Raw genomic sequence first — 18,158 nt, forward strand, 5'->3', positions numbered from 1 at the left:
TTGTGAAATATGGGTCATCTGTTTGTTTTGATAAATGTCATGTAATGTTATTTCATTGTTCATAGTTACTACCTATCCTAATTTATAATGCAATTGTGCTTTTCCTTGAGTAACATTTCTCTTATACTAGAACATTTTCCTCATGAGAATGTAGACAGATTTTACCGTATACTAACAATGTTGTCAATTAAGTTTTACTAGGTCCAGTGAAGAGATCAGAGACTCAAGTGGCTTCTACATCATATTTAGTGAACAGTTATAGACAATCACAGCAAAGCATCACAACTGGAAAAATCTGACTCCATGCAGCCTTTAAAAAAACACATTCATATTTAAATAAACAATAGAATTAGGTCTCTTCACTGCTGGCTGCTCAAAAAAATCAAACATTTTAAAGTTTATTGTGTCAACTGTTTAATTTAACCTATCATTTATATAAATGGGAAGACAGTGGCTACCGTATAAAAACAATATTAGCTAAATGACTTGTCAATTAATCACTCTACTTGCATTTTTTCATAATTGGAAATATAATCCTAAATTGCAGCCCTTAAGAATATTTCTGTGCAATCACAGACAGTGGACATGCACTAAATTTAAACTAAAGAACTTTGGTTAAAAGATTAATAATACTTCATATACTACAGAGATGTCCTCTTTAGAGCTACATGTAATTTAATTAGTCATTGTCTACTTTTGTTATGGAAATGGTGAATAACTGAGTCTGCAAACTGTCAGTATTGAAATTTGTCAGAAGCTAAACACAAGCACCCATAGTCTAAAGTGAAGTCATAACATTTCTTAGGCTACATGGTCTCGGAAGCATAATTTGTGATCTGATTTGGAATGTGAACTGATATTGCAGCTCCCTTGGCAGAGGTTTCAATGGTGCCATTCAAAGAGGCAAATAGCCCAATTGTAATACTCATCCAAGATTAAAATGCATTTAGCCCTAACCGGTATTTTCCACTTTCCATTTTCGGTATTGTCTGCGCTGCGTTCCGGAGGTGCGTGGGCCCCGCGACCAAATGCGGCCATTCAAGTCAATGCTTGATATTCCACCAGCCACGCCACGGCGCGTCCCAGAAGTGTGCATGAAGCGGCTCTACGCTCCGCTCCGTGCCAGGTCTATTTTCACGCGAGCCGCAGGGCTGCGCGTCCAAAAGCTGGCCAATGCCCATCTTTATGCAAATGAATCCGTTGAACGTGACTATCCAGTAGAAGTAGACGAAAATCTTTTAAACTGACCTTTGTCGATCTGAAATAAAGACAGATTCAGCAACTGTATGGCCTATTTCTCGCTTAAAATGTTTTCAGAAACACGTTTCGGTGAACTATTTTCGTAAAATACTAGATCATATTCTCAACGAGCCGCCATGACATTGTTGAAATTCTCGAGAAGCCAAACCCACGTCAGGCGTTCGTCCAATCAGCTGCCGGTCAAGGGCGTGGAGCATCAACCATGGATGTATGACGTCGCGACACCACGCTTCAGTCGTGTCGGACAAATGGATCTGTACCATTATACTGGCCGTTCCCAACCTGGCGCGCGCCATCATGACGTCAAAATGACGTAGATCTTGCCGGTGCGCCCAGATTTGTAGCGCGCGAGCCGAGGTCGCGCACCACTCTTTGCTGAGACGGTCAGTCGTTCCTCACTTTTCCAGTTCACAATAGCAGCACAGAGAGGATGACAAAGGTGAGGATCATAGATGCCACAGTTTAATGTAAACCAGTACAACAGTAGGCATAGTTGTACTGTATGCTTAGACTCTACATCAAGGAGATAGTATAGGAAGGATAGGGTTAGGCAACTATTGTACAGTTAGAGATTGTAGTCTAGAGATTGAACATTCATCTTTGAGACACTTTTTTTGGTGATACTGTTCTGTATTTTGTCTAGTTATAATGCAATACAATTAAATAAGAATCAACAGTTTGCAAGAAAAACAGCAGCTACACTAACATAACTAAACCAAAACTGAACATTTTAATAATCATAAAGGTCATAATCTCAGTCTTTGAGCATCATCCATTTACCAAGTCAATCTCTGCTTTTATCCTACGAAACAAAAAATCACGCTGTTCACAATAAAAAGGACAATAGAAAACAAAATGGAACTCATTTCTATATGTATAAATATTTACTTATATGAATGATCTAAATAATTCTTCCACCACTGCATGTATGTACTATTGTACTATGTATGATATTTAATTAATATTACAGTAAAAAAAAAAATCTTTAATAAAATAAATTACTGTTGTGAATATCTTGTCTTGTAAAATGAAACTGAAAATCCTCTCCTCTCTCCCCCCAATGCTCTTGTCCTCCTCCTCTCTACGTTGCTGCTGGACCATCAGTGTTGGTTACCCCCGTGGCAACTCGACAGTATGTTCACACACATGAATGATGTCGTTGCTATGACATGTGTTGCCTTGACACTTTGTTCGGCAGTAAATACTACTACTGTCTTAACGTTACTGTACACATCTGCTTGTGCACTCTACATACTTTTAGTTAGTATTTCACCATCTGTGTTAGTGACTCCTTGGACACTCCACAGTATACTTCACACATGCGAACATTTTGCCCCATGATGTGATTGAACACAGAAGTCACTGAATACAGACACCTACTAAAGTCGTAGTGAAAGAATGACACTATTAAAATCCTCTTAGCTAAATCACACTAATTTGGATATAGAAATATTCACATATTTAAAGCAATCACTTTTCATGTGATGTTTTGTATGACTAATGTATGTTTCTATTTTGTGTTACAGGTGTGCAGCTGCCCTCCAGCTCCTCTCCATCTCCATCTCCATCTCCCTCTACTTCTATCACATCTGTCTTTACTGGCCCTTCTGTCCACTCTATTATTGGTTCTCTTCACCTCTCTCCTATAACATCTACCACTCATCCCTAATATTATTGGTTCTCTTCACCTCTCTCCTATAAAATCTACCACTCATCCCTAATATTATTGGTTCTCTTCACCTCTCTCCTATAAAATCTACCACTCATCCTTAATATTATTGGTTCTCTTCACCTCTCTCCTATAAAATCTACCACTCATCCCTAATATTATTGGTTCTCTTCACCTCTCTCCTATAACATCTACCACTCATCCCTAATATTATTGGTTCTCTTCACCTCTCTCCTATAACATCTACCACTCATCCCTAATATTATTGGTTCTCTTCACCTCTCTCCTATAACATCTACCACTCATCCCTAATATTATTGGTTCTCTTCACCTCTCTCCTATCATTTTATACCGCTCTATCTACATTTGGTTCTGGTTCAAAGATTATCATAGTCATTTGTTCTGGTTGCAAAGCTACATATCTATTTTTGGTTGTATTGGTTGTTTGGTACTTGGTCATTCTGTTTTATGGTTCTGTGAGTTTCTCTGCTTGCACTTTTTCTACCTCTCCTGTCTCTCTCTCTCACATTTGATTTGATCTTTTCAATTGGCAAAAATTCAATTATTGTATTTTTGAATTATCCATATTGTTTCAATTTATTCTATTTGGTAACAGTCATTATTAAATAAATTATTAAGAAAAGTATTTTTGAATTTGTTCATTAAATTTAAATTAATTGAAAGGACTTGAAACACATACATAACACACATTTTGTTTAGCTTTTATCACAAACATTGGACTGTAAAAACTAATTCAAAGTTAAATCTGGTACATTTCCAAATAGAAGTTGCTGTCATAAACTGTATCATTGAAGAAAACTATCTCTTGTTAGTATAACAATAAATTGAAGTCCAAATCTATATTTATAAAAGAAAAAAACTGTAGTTGTTCCTGGACCGTGTTGCTGTGGAGCTCTGAACCAAAAGGTTTGTTTTGACTGCAAATATCTTCACACCAGAGTACACATAATCAGTTTTTGTTTACTTGAGTAGTACTAGTGTAAAACTAATTACACTACATACATTGTGTTATTTGTCTCTGATTACATATTTGTACCTCGTCTATAGATCCACCCACATTGTTGGCATCAACACCTTTTGTACGTGCTTTATTGTTGGTTAAACCTTTGTGAAGTGAAATAAATAAACCAACTGTAAGGAGTAACTGTATTCTTTGCTTATATTAAAATAAACCTCTGAATATATTAAGGTTGAAGACATTTAATCTGGCATCTACAAAACCTTAAATATACAAATACCATAGTTATTTTTAGAAAAGCACAGCATTTGAACATCAGCACTGATTTCTTGATAGTGCCTTAAAATACTAAAACCGTATTCCTGTGTCCTATATCAGTATATCAACTACTGGTCTTCAGTTTGCTGAAGATATTGAAACTTAAGTACCACTGAAATATATCCATATATAGTTTGTGTAAAACGTCAACTTTAATTTTATCTTCTAAATATCTATAATATCTTTACAGGCTTGAAAAGGATTTTCTGGAAAAACATTCATTTGACATTGTTCCTTAAAAATAATTATAAATAGAATACCCTTGAGATATAAATCACCATTACTAAGAGCAGATACTGCTTTAATCTACCTTATCCTGCTAAGTTAATAGTAATATATTGGGATTGATATTGTGTTTATTGTCTTGATTGTCTACAATAAAAATAAAACAAGATTTGTGGTTTTGGATCATAACAATGCCGAGGAAGAGTAAGAGGTCACAAGCTCAAAGCCTGCGCCAGCAGCGGTCAAAGGAGGTTCAGGGTACAACAGGTGAACAGGTAGAATGTGTTGGTCCTCAGAGCTGTGGAGAGGTGAAGATGGCTGCAGCGTCTCGTGATGATGAAAGTGTGACACAGGGAAGTCAGAGCGATGCACCAAAGGTTTCTGCTGATGAGAGAGGATGTCACAGCGATGGTGAAGCAAGGCCTTCTATTGTCACCCCAGTAAAAGTCAGAGGTCAAAGTGATGAGCCAGGTGTACCACAGGTATCTTATGCTGACATGGTAAAGAAAAGATGTGTGGCAGTTTCTCCTGAAGCTAACCAGGTAAACCACAGAGGTCAAAGTGATGTGTCACCACAGGCATCTTATGCTAATGTAAAGAGTGGATATCCTCAGTGTGTAGCAGGCACTTCTCATGCAGACCGTGTAAATCCGGCAGGTCAGCCTTCTGTAAGACACGTCCGTGCATCCCGTAGCCAGGCTTCTGTTAAATATGGTAAAAACAGAAATCAGCAGTGTACCTGTAACTCACTAACATTTCTGGCATTCCTTCATGAGAATGAAAACATTACCAGAGCAGATCTTGACCTTGTTTTGGATAAAGGTAATGCAATGTATAAAGAGGTCAGGAAAATGTTTCCTAATCACATCTATCTGACTACTGATGAGCTCCCTCACGAAGTACCTGCACGCACGCATACACATTATGTGGACATGGAACAACTGTCTAGATATGGCACATTAGGAGAACCGTTACCTGGAGCAGTAGACAGTTTTCTGGACCTAGAGGCCGGACTCAGCTGCTTGCTATCCGATGTCCAGTATGGATTGCTCCTGATGAGAGTATTATGTATTGTCGTATTCAGAACAAAGTCTGGCAGATACGGTTTCTTTGATCCACACTCCAGAACAGCCAAAGGTTTGCCCCTCCACCCTGGTTCTCACACTCCTGGTACTGCTGTCATGCTGACATTCTCATATCTTAGTGATATGATTGATCGCCTTCTGAAGTATCACAGAATGTTGGGTACACAGCCCTCCTGTACCTATGAGTTCAAGCCTGTGGAGTTTTACAATGTGAACACTGCCATCCTGAATACTGCTATCTCAGACAGAGACAGTCAGCCTAGAACTCACACTGCTGCTGTATCAACTTCTCTTCAAAAGGAGACAAGCCTGAGTGCACACATCAGTGACAAATCTGTACATGAAGTATTCACTCCTATGGAAACTGAACCAGAAATGTCTAGCCAGATCAGCTCAAATGGTGTCGCATCACATGATGCTGCGCTGAATGATTCAAACTCAACTATTTCAAAGGTAAACACTGATTCAACAGATGTCTCTGATAACATAAAGGGAGTGTCCACTACCATCACGTCTGTACCGTCTGTGAAACATAAAGAGGTTAATTTCATATTGCCTGATGAATGTCAAACTGAAGCAGAACGATCAACTGAATTCAGTGTGAATTCTGTTACATCACACAATGCTACTGAGAGTAAGTCAAACTTGACTGTTCCATTAATAAATACTGTGGCCAGTGATGACGTCTCATGTAAACTGAAAAAACTTAATAAACAGCAAAGGAGAAAGATTAAGAGGAGGCTATTGCTCTCTGAAAAGCTATCACAAAGAAAGGAGAATCAGAAAAGGAAAGAAAGGACAAACTATGCTTCAAATGAAACATATAAAGCAAAGAAAAAATGTTATTTAACGGCCCAATACCAACAAAACCCTGAGTTTAGAATGAAACAAAGAGAAAGAATGAACAGCTCATACAGAGATAACCCTGAGTTAAGAATGAAAAAAAGAGAAAGAATGAACAGCTCATACAGACATAACCCTGAGTTTAGAATAAAACAAAGAGAAAGAATGAACAGCTCATACAGAGATAACCCTGAGTTAAGAATGAAAAAAAGACAAAGAATGTCAAGGTCATACAGAGACAACCCTGAGTTAAGAATGAAAAAAAGACAAAGAATGACGTTTTACAGAAACGATGTTGACTTCAGAGTGAAGCAGCAATCTTTTATGCGATCTTATATAAATCAGCGTTATGCAAATGACAAAGCTTTCAGAGATAGACACAGACAATTAATGAGACAAAGAATGCGAGAACGATTTAAGAACAACCTTCCGTTTAGAAGTATGTTTAAAATGAGATGTGCAAATAAAATAAAAAAGAAATACAGATGGATAAATCGACAAACATGTGAGAGTGACAGAGAAAATGACAACTCTTTAATCAAAGAGGCCATTTCTGTTTTCAGATCAAATATAAAGGAAGGTCCCACCTATGTCTGCACTGTCTGCCACAAAGCCTCGTTTCCAAACCAAGTCCGCCCCTGCACAAGGTCAAATTATGTCAAAAATCCACATATAGTTGCAGCCTGCTTGACAGGGAAGTATGTGCATGTTTGCGATGAAGGCTGTGAACACTGCAAGGTGCCTGATGAGAGAAGAAGTGAGTGGATTTGTTACACCTGTCATGATCATCTTAAAGATGGAGCTATGCCAGCTCTCGCTGTAGCCAACAACTTAATGCTTGCTGACATCCCACCTGAGCTGTCAGATCTCAACATATTGGAAAGGCATCTCGCATCCAGATGTATAGCATTTGCCAAGATTATTCCTCTTCCTAAAGGCTGCCAGAGACTAATAAGAGGAAATGTTGTGTGTGTCCCGTCTGAGGTACAGGAAACCGTAGAAGCATTACCCAGACTGAGAAGTGAGTCTCAGGTGATGAGGGTAAAACTGAAGAGACGATTGTGTTATAAGGGTCACCAACTTTTTCAGACAGTAACATGGTCTAAACTCATGCGTGCACTGCATAAACTCAAAGAGATACACCCACAGTATGAGGACATAACTATCAGAGATGAGGCTGAGTTATGTGATCCAACACTTCCTGATGAGGATGATGAAGATGATGATGATGATGTGGATGCTACAATGAAGGAAGATGATTATGATGAAACTGATTTAATGGAAATTGACAGGTGTGAGAGTAATGCTTTGTGTGAGGCAGAAAATGAGCCTGAAAATGAACAGGATATAGACATGTTGTCATGTGATGGTGAACAACCAAAGGAGCAGAGAGATGATGACGAACATGGTGACATGCCAAACGGTGGTTTCGCTCTGGAATCATGCCTTCAGCCGTGTGACGTGGCAGAGGAGATTTTATGTTTCAGCGAAGGAATCTATTCCGTTGCGCCTGCCGAAAGAAATAATCCTGTCAACTTTTTCAAAACACCTAAACTGGAGGCCATGGCTTTCCCTGTACAGTTTCCGACTGGTCAGAACACACTGGATGAAGAGAGACCTCTTAAATTAACACCCAGTAAATATTTCAAAATAAGGCTTTTTGGTGTTGATGATCGTTTCGCCAGAGACACAAACTTCTTGTTCTTTGCACAGTTTGTGACAGAAATGCATTTGGCAACATCGAGCATGACAATACAGTTAAGGAAAGGAAAACCGTTTACGAGGGATGGAAGAAATATTACCTCGGGAATGTTGCAAGATAAACGTGAGGTGGAGAGACTGGTGCGAAACAAGGACGCCGTGAGATTTATGCAACCTTTAAGGGGAACTCCAGCCTATTGGGAGAAAACTACAAGAGATCTTTTTGCCATGATCAGACAGTTGGGAACTCCTACATTCTTCTGTACGTTTTCTGCAGCTGAAATGCGATGGCCAGCAAGGTGAAGATGTCGATTTTGAAGGGCTTGACTGGTCAGCTAAGTGTGACATACTGCGAAGCAATCCTGTGACAGCAATGCGCATGTTTGATAAGCGTGTTGAGGCATTATTCAGGGATTTGCTCTTATCTCCTGCAGAGCCCCTAGGCAGAGTCGTTGACTTCTTTTACCGAGTTGAGTTTCAGCATCGCGGAAGTCCACACATACACTGTCTCATATGGGTTGATGGTGCTCCTGTTTTTGACGAAGAAGACGATCAGACTGTGTTAGATTTTGTGTCCCAATACATCACAGCTGAGCTGCCAGACCCACATACACAACCTGATCTGTACAAGAAAGTCACAGAAGTGCAGACACACAGCAAAAATCATTCAAGGACATGTTTCAAAAGTGTCAACTCAGGATGCAGATTTGGATTTCCTAAACCACCTGTCAGAAACACAGTGATAACGAGACCTGGTGAGTGCATCGATCCAGTGGAAGTGGAAAAAGCAAAGCAAAAACTCCAACCACTTAACTTGCTTTTGAATGAACCTGAAACGGCCTCTCTGAGTTTGCAGCAGCTCCTAGCTCAATGCAATCTGACATACAGTGAGTACGAACAATGCCTTAACATGGTGAATAAATCCAGTGCAGTCATTCTGAAGCGTGACCCCAAGGACTGCTGGGTAAATGGATATAATCCACATCTACTTGAAGCCTGGAATGCCAATATTGATGTCAGTTATATTCTCAACGCATATTCGTGCATCATATATCTGACCAGCTACATTACCAAAAAAGAATCTGGACTCTCTGAGTACCTCAAAACAGTCATCGAAAACTCCAACAGAGACAACGTCAATGAATGTGATGAAATGAGGGAAATAATGCAGGCGTATTCCAAAAAAAGAGAGGTCAGCGCTCAGGAATATGTGAGTCGTGCATGTGGAATTAACATGAAGAAGTGTTCACGTGGTGTCGTATTCATACCGACAGATGACAACGCAGTGAAAATGAGTCGCCCCCTCTCGTCCCTGGAAAACACAACACCTGAATGTTCAGATGTGTGGATGACGTCTTTGACTGACAAGTACAAAGCCAGACCTGAAACACTGGAGTTTGAGGAGATGTGTTTGGCTGATTTTGCAGCTACTTGCAGAATTGTCTATGGCAAACAGACGAAAGGTAAAAATGTTTTGCCCCTCCTGAATGAGATGGGATTTGTGCAAAGGCGGAAAGACGATAAGCCTGCTATCATCAGATTTTACCGTACATCCAAGGAAAAATATCCTGAGAAGTTTTACGGCACGTTACTGAAACTGTACGTTCCCTACCGATCAGAGCAGGAACTGAAAAGACCGTATTACCCCACATATGAGTCATTTTATAGTAATGGATGTGTGCAACTACCAGGTTGTGATCATCTGGAGAGTGTCCAACACATTGTGAAACGAAACAGAGACAAATATGAGAAAAACAGTGACGAGATTGAGAATGCTGTTGAGGAGTTTGAGCAGAACAGAGGTGTGATTGATGAATGGTGTAATCTGGCGCCAGAATCGGAAGTTGTGAGGTTGGAGTGTATTGAAGAACTGGAGGCAAGAGAGCCAGATTGTGAAAATGAACAAGATAATGTCCCGGAATACAGTAATCAGGCTAATGCTGCAACAGAAATCAGAGCCATCAGAGAACCCCCTGCATTTGATCCCATACTGTTACGCCAAATGTATCAGAATCTGAACCAGAGACAAGCCTGTGTGTTTTATGCAGTAAGAGAGTGGTGTGTAAAGCGAATCTGTGGCCTAAATCCGCAGCAGTTCTTCTTTTACATCAATGGTGGCGCTGGAACAGGAAAGTCACATTTAATCAAATGCATCTACTCTGAGGCATCTAAGATACTGTGCAAACTGCCGAGACGCGCTGAGGAGGCCGATATATCAAACCCAACTGTCCTGTTGACCGCATTCACTGGAACTGCAGCCTTCAACATATCAGGCTCCACACTGCACTCATTACTCAAACTTCCGAGAAGCCTAAAACCTCCATTTCAAGGCCTTGGTAACAATTTGGATGAAGTCAGATCTGAACTTTTAAATGCTGAAATCCTCATCATTGATGAAGTGTCCATGGTTTCAAAGCCCCTTTTTGCCTATGTTGATGCGAGACTCAAACAGATCAAAGGCAGTCAGAGACCATTCGGAGGAATGTCGGTAATAGCTGTTGGAGATTTTTTTCAGCTTCCACCAGTGCGACAGTCCAAGGCTCTCTGCGTGTATGACCCAAGTGAGATTGACCTGTGGCAGGAACACTTTCAGATGATCACTCTGACTGAGATTATGCGTCAGAAGGATGATGTTGCCTTTGCAGAGATGTTGAACAGGATCCGTGTGAAAGAAAAGTCAGAGGAGTTGTCCGAGGCAGACAGAGCTTTGTTGTCACAGGCCGTCACTGAACCAGAACTGTGTCCAACTGATGTGCTACACATTTTTGCAACTAATAAACAAGTTGATTCACACAACTCTGCAATGTTAGCTCTGCTCCATTCTCACATCACCAAGATTGATGCAGATGACTACAAAAAGGATCCACAGACAGGCAGAATGGCACGACAAGCCAAACCATTTAAAGGAAACAGAAATGAGTTACCAGATATGCTAAACGTAGCTGAAGGTGTTAGAGTCATGCTCACCAGAAACATAGACGTGTCTCAAGGATTGGTGAATGGATCTTTCGCTACGCTAGTCAGGGTAATATCCTCTGAACAAAATGGTGTCGCACATGTCACTATGCTCGGGCTCAAGATGGATGATGAAACAGCTGGAAGGAATTATCGTAACAGAGCACCAGGAGGACCAGACAATCTAGTGTACATCGACAGAGCAGAGGAGAAAATGAAACAGAAAGGAGTGGTACGCAGACAGTTTCCTGTTAAACTGGCCTTTGCTTGTACGATTCATAAGGTTCAAGGTATGACAAGGACATCAGCTGTAGTGTCACTGAAACACATTTTTGAACCTGGCATGGCTTACGTAGCTGTCAGCAGAGTGACCTCTCTCAGCGGACTGCACATTCTGGATATGGACGAGAGTAAAATATATGCCAACCCACAAATCACTGAAGCCCTACGGACCATGAGACAAGTCAATTTGGATAACATGATGCCTCTTCTCAAAATCTCACAGGCTGTGAACGGACATGACACTCTGACCATTGTTCACCATAACACAGAAGGTTTGCCATGCCACGTGAATGACATCAAGAGCCACCATGAACTGTGTCTAGCAGATGTTTTGTGTCTCACAGAAACTCACCTACAAGGCTCCTTTGTTGCAGACAGTCTCCATTTAGAGGGCTACACTATGTTCAAACGCAACAGACACCTGTCCTACACAAATGTTCCACAGATGGCCAACAAACGTGGTGGTGGCGTTGCAGTTTATGTGAAAGAGCACATTCAAGTACGTGAAAAACAGTACATACATAATGTCACTGACCTTGAGTTTTTGGCTCTGAAGGTTGAAGCCCCAGTGAGTGCTTTGATTGCAGCTGTGTACAGACCTCCGGACTACAGTGTGACATCGTTTCTGTCAAACCTGGGAAGCCTGTTGGACTCATTGGAGGTCATGGATTGCCACCCTATCATTGTCTGTGGGGATTTCAATGAGAATCACTTATCCAACGCAAGTAAGCCAATCCTTGAGCTGTTTCAGTCCCGGGGATATGTTCAAGTCATCACTGCTGCCACCACAGATAAGAACACACTTCTGGACCTCATTTTCATCTCTAAACCGCAGCACTGTCTCCACTCTGGTGTGATGAGAACGTATTACAGTTATCATAATCCTGTATACTGTGTCATGTCCTTTAACAGTTCATAAAGATGGCAGCAAAGAAAAAAAGGTCTGTACCTAATACCAAAAGTGATAACAGTTTGATTTAAAAAACTAAATTAATGAAATCTGCAATGATAAAATACATTATGGTCTAATAATTTAAAGGTGTCTTATTTGCAGCAGTACCAGATGTCAAAAATCCACTGAGCATTATGTTGTGTTTTTTTTAGGATACCTCATTGTTGTTGGTCTCATTTTGTTTGGTAATGTTAAGTTTTGGCAGTATTGGATAATGTGATTGGTCATAATTGTTTCAGGTAACCGTATTATTATGAGATATATTTACAAGATATATTGGGCTGTACATCCCAAGTACAGCCCTAAACATTCAGCAGCTGTGTACAGCATTGTACACAGCTGCTATCATTTACGCTAGCAGAAATACATCAGAAAGTACGTGTTCTATATGTAACAGGCACTTTCTGGTGTATTGGTACCTACCAGCTGAAACCCCACATTTACATGCCACCCAATTTCAGGGTGGGTGGCTGTTATAGACTATAACTCATTACGTTTACTTTCCCCTGGACGAGAGACACAGTTCTCCTGTGTCCTCTGTGAGGACACCGCCAGCTATGGCCTCACCTCCTTCATCACTGTGAAGAACGACAACAACCAACAACAGATGCTGCAGCAGCAGCAGCTTAACTGTCCATCAACAATGGACAATCACTGTTGGACCACACAGGGACACCTTAACCTTCATGCTAGTCCCAGTCATTCTTCCAAGCAGAGGATGAGATAACACCTGCCTGCCTTTGCTTCACATTATCTCTGGCTCTAAAAACTGAAAAAATGGACCACCACTGCCTGCTTTCCACCTGACAGCGCTTAAGAGTCTTCACAACAGAAGGTAATGATTCTAATTTCATATGTGCTTTCTATATTGCTTTAATTGTGTCTTTATTCCTGTATTCACTTTGTAAAAACGCAGCAATTTTGCAACACCGTTGTTACAGCTAGCAGTACATTGTCATTTAAATGAACATTTTGCTGCAGGTCTGCCTCTGCTGTGATCACTCCAGTTCACACAGTGGAGACAATCAGGACTTTAAAGAAGGCTAAACATGACAAGAAGCTGAACCTCATTCATCCTTCCTAAACTACTCTGTGTAAAATTGCACTGTGTTCAAGGTATTAAATTATTGTGTATTATGTAACTTTTGAACATGTTTTTTGCATAGTCTGCAGTTTATTACAACAACTTTCTATTTTCTCTTGTCAGGATCTGCTTCATTTTCCTACGTCCACAGCTTTGCATCCAATGCTGTGCACAGTTCAGTAGAGCCTAACTACTGTTGACGTTTGGTGAGTGATCAGGTGAACTGATGCGGGGAACCAAATTTACGCTGTCAGAGAGACAGCGCCTCCTGAGTGCAGCATTACACTTTGCCCTAAACAAGTTGTAAAGGTAACTATTATTTTTATTAACTTAGTACAAATTCGCTTTTTGTCCAAAGAACTAACAAAAACACTGTTGGCATTACTTTTCCATCTAAGGCCTCTGCTCGTCAACGTCACAAAAGTGATGCTGTCCTCCCACCAAAGACTGGCCAGATACCTGAAAGCAGCAGTTCCACAGCCCCTGGATCATCAAAGGTCACAATGTTACAGCCCCTTACATCTTCACAATTAAGAGTTTTGGTTTGTGCCAACAATGGACAGATTCAACAATAAGCAACATACACTGCTGACTCATGGACACTATGACTGTAGGATACCAATTTATTTTTGTTACATGATAATTGATATATACCTTGTCTAATTCAAACAATGTAACCTTATTTTGTATTTCATCACAATATCTTTTATTTTATTAATTTATTTTTCATGTCATCCTTTCCTTTTCCTTCTTTCTCTGTTTTCTTGGAAGAAAAAAATACATATATATATATATATAAAAAAAATACATATATATATTTTTTATATATATATATATATATATATATATATATATATATATATATATATATATATACACACAGAAGGAAAAGGAAAGGACGACATGGAATATATATTACAAAAATTATAATTATTAGTGTGGGGTTTGAGCTGGTAGGCGTGTTAAAGGATTTTCACATGTAAACTGGGCCTTGGGCTAATCTAAACCCTACTGAAAAGGTGTAACAGTGTTTAAATTTAAGTCGGTGTAATCAAAGCTGAACGTTTTGTCTTCAGAATGCCCAAAACACATGACTTGGTTAAATAAGCCTTGTCAAAAGAACTAGTCAAGAACTAATGTCTTCAATCATGTCAGAAGACAATCAAGTGACTAACCCTATCTTCCTTCAAAGTCAAGGATAACCCTGCATTATTTTGAGGCTCAGTAAACTGAGCTAAATGTCGGGATACATTACTTGGGATTTTAGCCTTCGGTCTAACCATGTGAAAAGCCTTTATTTGTAGGGTTGAACAATATTGTAAACCTTTGAGACATACTGTACTGACCCATCGGCACAGTGGCTGCCTCTCTCAGCAGTATGACACCAATACTTTTTTAGTTATTTTTATTATTTATCTCCACCTTATATTATTTATACATTTTATGCTTATCTTTATGTTTCAGGACAATTCATATCTTTTATTTTAATTTTTTTTTTTTTTAATTCACCTTTCTGTTTTCCCTCTATCTGTTTTCTAACAGATATATGCCAGTTGAAGGGGGAAACTTTTCAGTTACTTTAGTTGCTACATGCATCTGAACTAACTGAATCTGGAAGAGAGGACAGATGTAAAAAAAAATATATATATTTGTGTGGGATTTCAGTAAACTGAGTTAAATGTTGGGATAAAATGACAGCAAGTGTCAGTACAGTGTGACTGAAGCTTGAACCAAACATGGGATATTAGCCTCAGTCTAACCACCATGTAAAAAGCCTTTAATGGTAGGGCTTAGGCCGGCTGCACACTGGCTGCGTGGCCTGAGCGTGTCAGCTGCGTGGCGTGTCCGTTCCTATTTCGGCTCTCATGTTCCCAGGTTAGAGCTTACACACTGCCTGCGTGACACCACTCATGTGTCTCATGGGCACCGAAAACGTGTGCATGCTAGAAATAGGACTGCCGCCTATTTTTCATGTGACAAGCAAGCCGCCACGCAACTGACACGCAACAGAAACGCCACGCTCACGCCACGCAGGCAGAGTGAAGCCGACCTTAACAATGTTGTATATTGAAAGATACACTATGGAGCCATTTGATTTTATCACAATTGATATATTTAATTTAACTTTCAGTTAGTTTAGTTGATAGGACATAGGCCTACTGATGGGAACAATATACAGCGGTGTGAAAAAGTGTTTGCCCCCTTCCTGATTTGTTATTTTGTTTGCATGTTTGTCACACTTAGCCTAAATGTTACAGATCATCAAACAAATTTAAATATAAGACAAAGATAACACAAGTAAACAAAGTAAAAACATAACTTCTCAGGAGTGCCTGGCTGACCAAACCTACCCCATGAGCACAGTGATGAGTCATGCAAGAGGTCACAAAAGACCCCACAACAACATCCAAAGAACTGCAGGCCTGACTTGCCTCAGTTAAGGTCAGTGTTCATGACTCCACCATAAGAAAGAGACTGGGCAACAATGGCCTGCATGGCAGAGGTCCAAGACGAAAACCATTGCTGAGCAAAAAGAACATTAAGGTTCGCCTCATTTTTGCCAGAAAACTTGATGATCCCCAACACCTTTGGGAAAATACTCTGTGGACTGATGAGACAACCGCATTTCAGAAAAAGAACATAATAACAGTAATGTGATGGTCTGGGGCTGTTTTGCTGCTTCAGGACCTGGAAGACTTGCTGTGATAAATGGAACCATGAATTCTGCTGTCTACCAAAAAGTCCTGAAGGAGAATGTCCGGCCATCTGTTTGTGACCTCAAGGTGAAGCGAACTTGCATTCTGCAGCAGGACAATGATCCAGAGCACACCAGCAATTCCAACTCTGAATGGCTGAAGAAAAACAAAATGAAGACTTTGGAGTGGCCTAGTCAAAGTTCTGACCTGAATCCTATTGAGAAGCTGTGGCATGACCTTAACAATGCAGTTCATGCTTGAAAACCCTTCAATGTGGCTGAATGACAACAACTCTGCAAAGACGAGTGGGCCACAATCCCTCCACAGCGCTGTAAAAGACTCAATGCAAGTTAATGCAAACACCTGATTGCATATGTTGCTGCTAAGGGTGGCCAAAACAGTTATTAGATTTAGGGCGCAATCACTTTTTCACACAGGGCCATGTAGGTTTGGATTTTGTTTTCCCTTAATAACAACAACCTTCATTTAAAAACTGCATTTTGTGTTTATTTGTGTTAACTTTGACTAATATTTAAATTTGTTTGATGATGTGAAACATTTAAGTGTGACAAACATGCAAAAAAAATAAGAAATCAGGAAGGGGGGAAACACTTTTTTCACACCACTGTATATTGTTGGGCCCTGCCTTACAAAACTAGTAGAAAAACAATTACTGTTTAGGCACTATGGATTTTGGTTTTGCAAGAATTGTTTTATTGTATTTTTCTTTTCTTTTTATTTATTTAAAAAAAAATAAAAATAAAAAAATATATATATATTCTAAACCATTGGAACATACCCGTCGGGCACACTGGCTTCCTTTCTAAACAGTATGACAACAATTTTATTTTATTTATTTATTAATATCTAACTTAAATGCCTCAGAAGTGCATGCTTATTTTTTTTATTTGATCACAATTAATATAATTCATTTATTTTTCATATCAACCTTTCCTTTCCCTCGTGATCTGTTTTCTAACAGATAAATGACTGATGTAGAAGTAGTAGAAAACAATTACTGTTTAGGCATTATGGATTTTGGTTTTGCTAGTAACCAATTTGTTATTAATACATGTTTCACTCACTTACTTTTGGTATTAGGTACAAGACCTTTTTTCTTTGTGTTTTTATTCATCTGTTAAAGTCAGCTATCATCTTTACAGACTGTTAGAGGGCATTTCCAAATTTTATTCTTTGGTACTTTGTTTTTTGAAAACTCCTCTTCCTACATGCATTTGTCATTTGAAATGATTTGAAATATTATTATTATCAGTATGCACATTGTATCACGCTTGTTTGTATTTGAACTGCTGATATGACTTCCTGTAATTTATTACTGCTGATACTTCAACTGCATTTTGAAACATATTAATTATGGTGTTAATTACTACAACAGTTTTGACCCAAAACAGTAATATAATTGAATGAAATTAAAATATATTTGTAAGCAGGTCAACTGTCTGCATCATCTGTTAAAATAGTGAGACCAATGATCTATTTTTCACAATATCTTACAAAGATCCACACACCATTTCATTACCTTTCCATTTTCCAGATCATGCCATTGTTTTCATGTACATAATGTCAGGACTGTTGTTAATTGTAACATGCAGAATATGTTTGCCCATCAAACACTATGGTGTTTGATGGGCAAACTCCAACAGTATTACTCAATATAAAAGTTACTTTAAAGACCTCAGACTTTCATTGTTTCAGTTAACTTCAGCTAACATATTAACTAACAACCCATATTTAGGCATTTTCGATGCCTTAATATCATTGTATATTATGTTTTTTAGAACATGGTTGTCATTAATGCATTTAATTTTTCCTTTTCAGTGCAAAGTTGTTCAGCCCCCTTCTTTTTACCCAATATATTTCCCATCTCATCTCAGAAAAATTGATGCTTTTTCGTTCTATGCAGTGTTTAATGTCTGATAATAATAATACAAAGTATTTTTTCTTTCAGCCTTTTCAGGCAATTCATTTCAACTTTCAACTTTGACAGTATTATAGTTCAGCTTCCAGCTTTTCTAACTATGTGTTTTAGCTCTTCACTTATTTAGGTAATGCAGTTCAGCTTCTAACTCTGACAATTTTCAAGATTTT

The 18,158-nt window shown here is 39.1% G+C and overlaps 1 long non-coding RNA gene across 1 annotated transcript; it reads left to right on the forward strand.

Moving 5' to 3' along the window:
• LOC118494082 lies at positions 1 to 16,331 on the forward strand. The gene is made up of 3 exons (XR_004896147.1): positions 1 to 13; positions 10,137 to 10,142; positions 16,004 to 16,331. It is a non-coding gene; the product is annotated as an uncharacterized LOC118494082 (long non-coding RNA).
• The last annotated feature ends 1,827 nt before the right edge of the window (positions 16,332 to 18,158 follow it).

The sequence above is a fragment of the Sander lucioperca genome, chromosome 2 (genome assembly GCF_008315115.2).
Source record: "Sander lucioperca isolate FBNREF2018 chromosome 2, SLUC_FBN_1.2, whole genome shotgun sequence".
Classification (NCBI taxonomy): Eukaryota; Metazoa; Chordata; class Actinopteri; order Perciformes; family Percidae; genus Sander; species Sander lucioperca.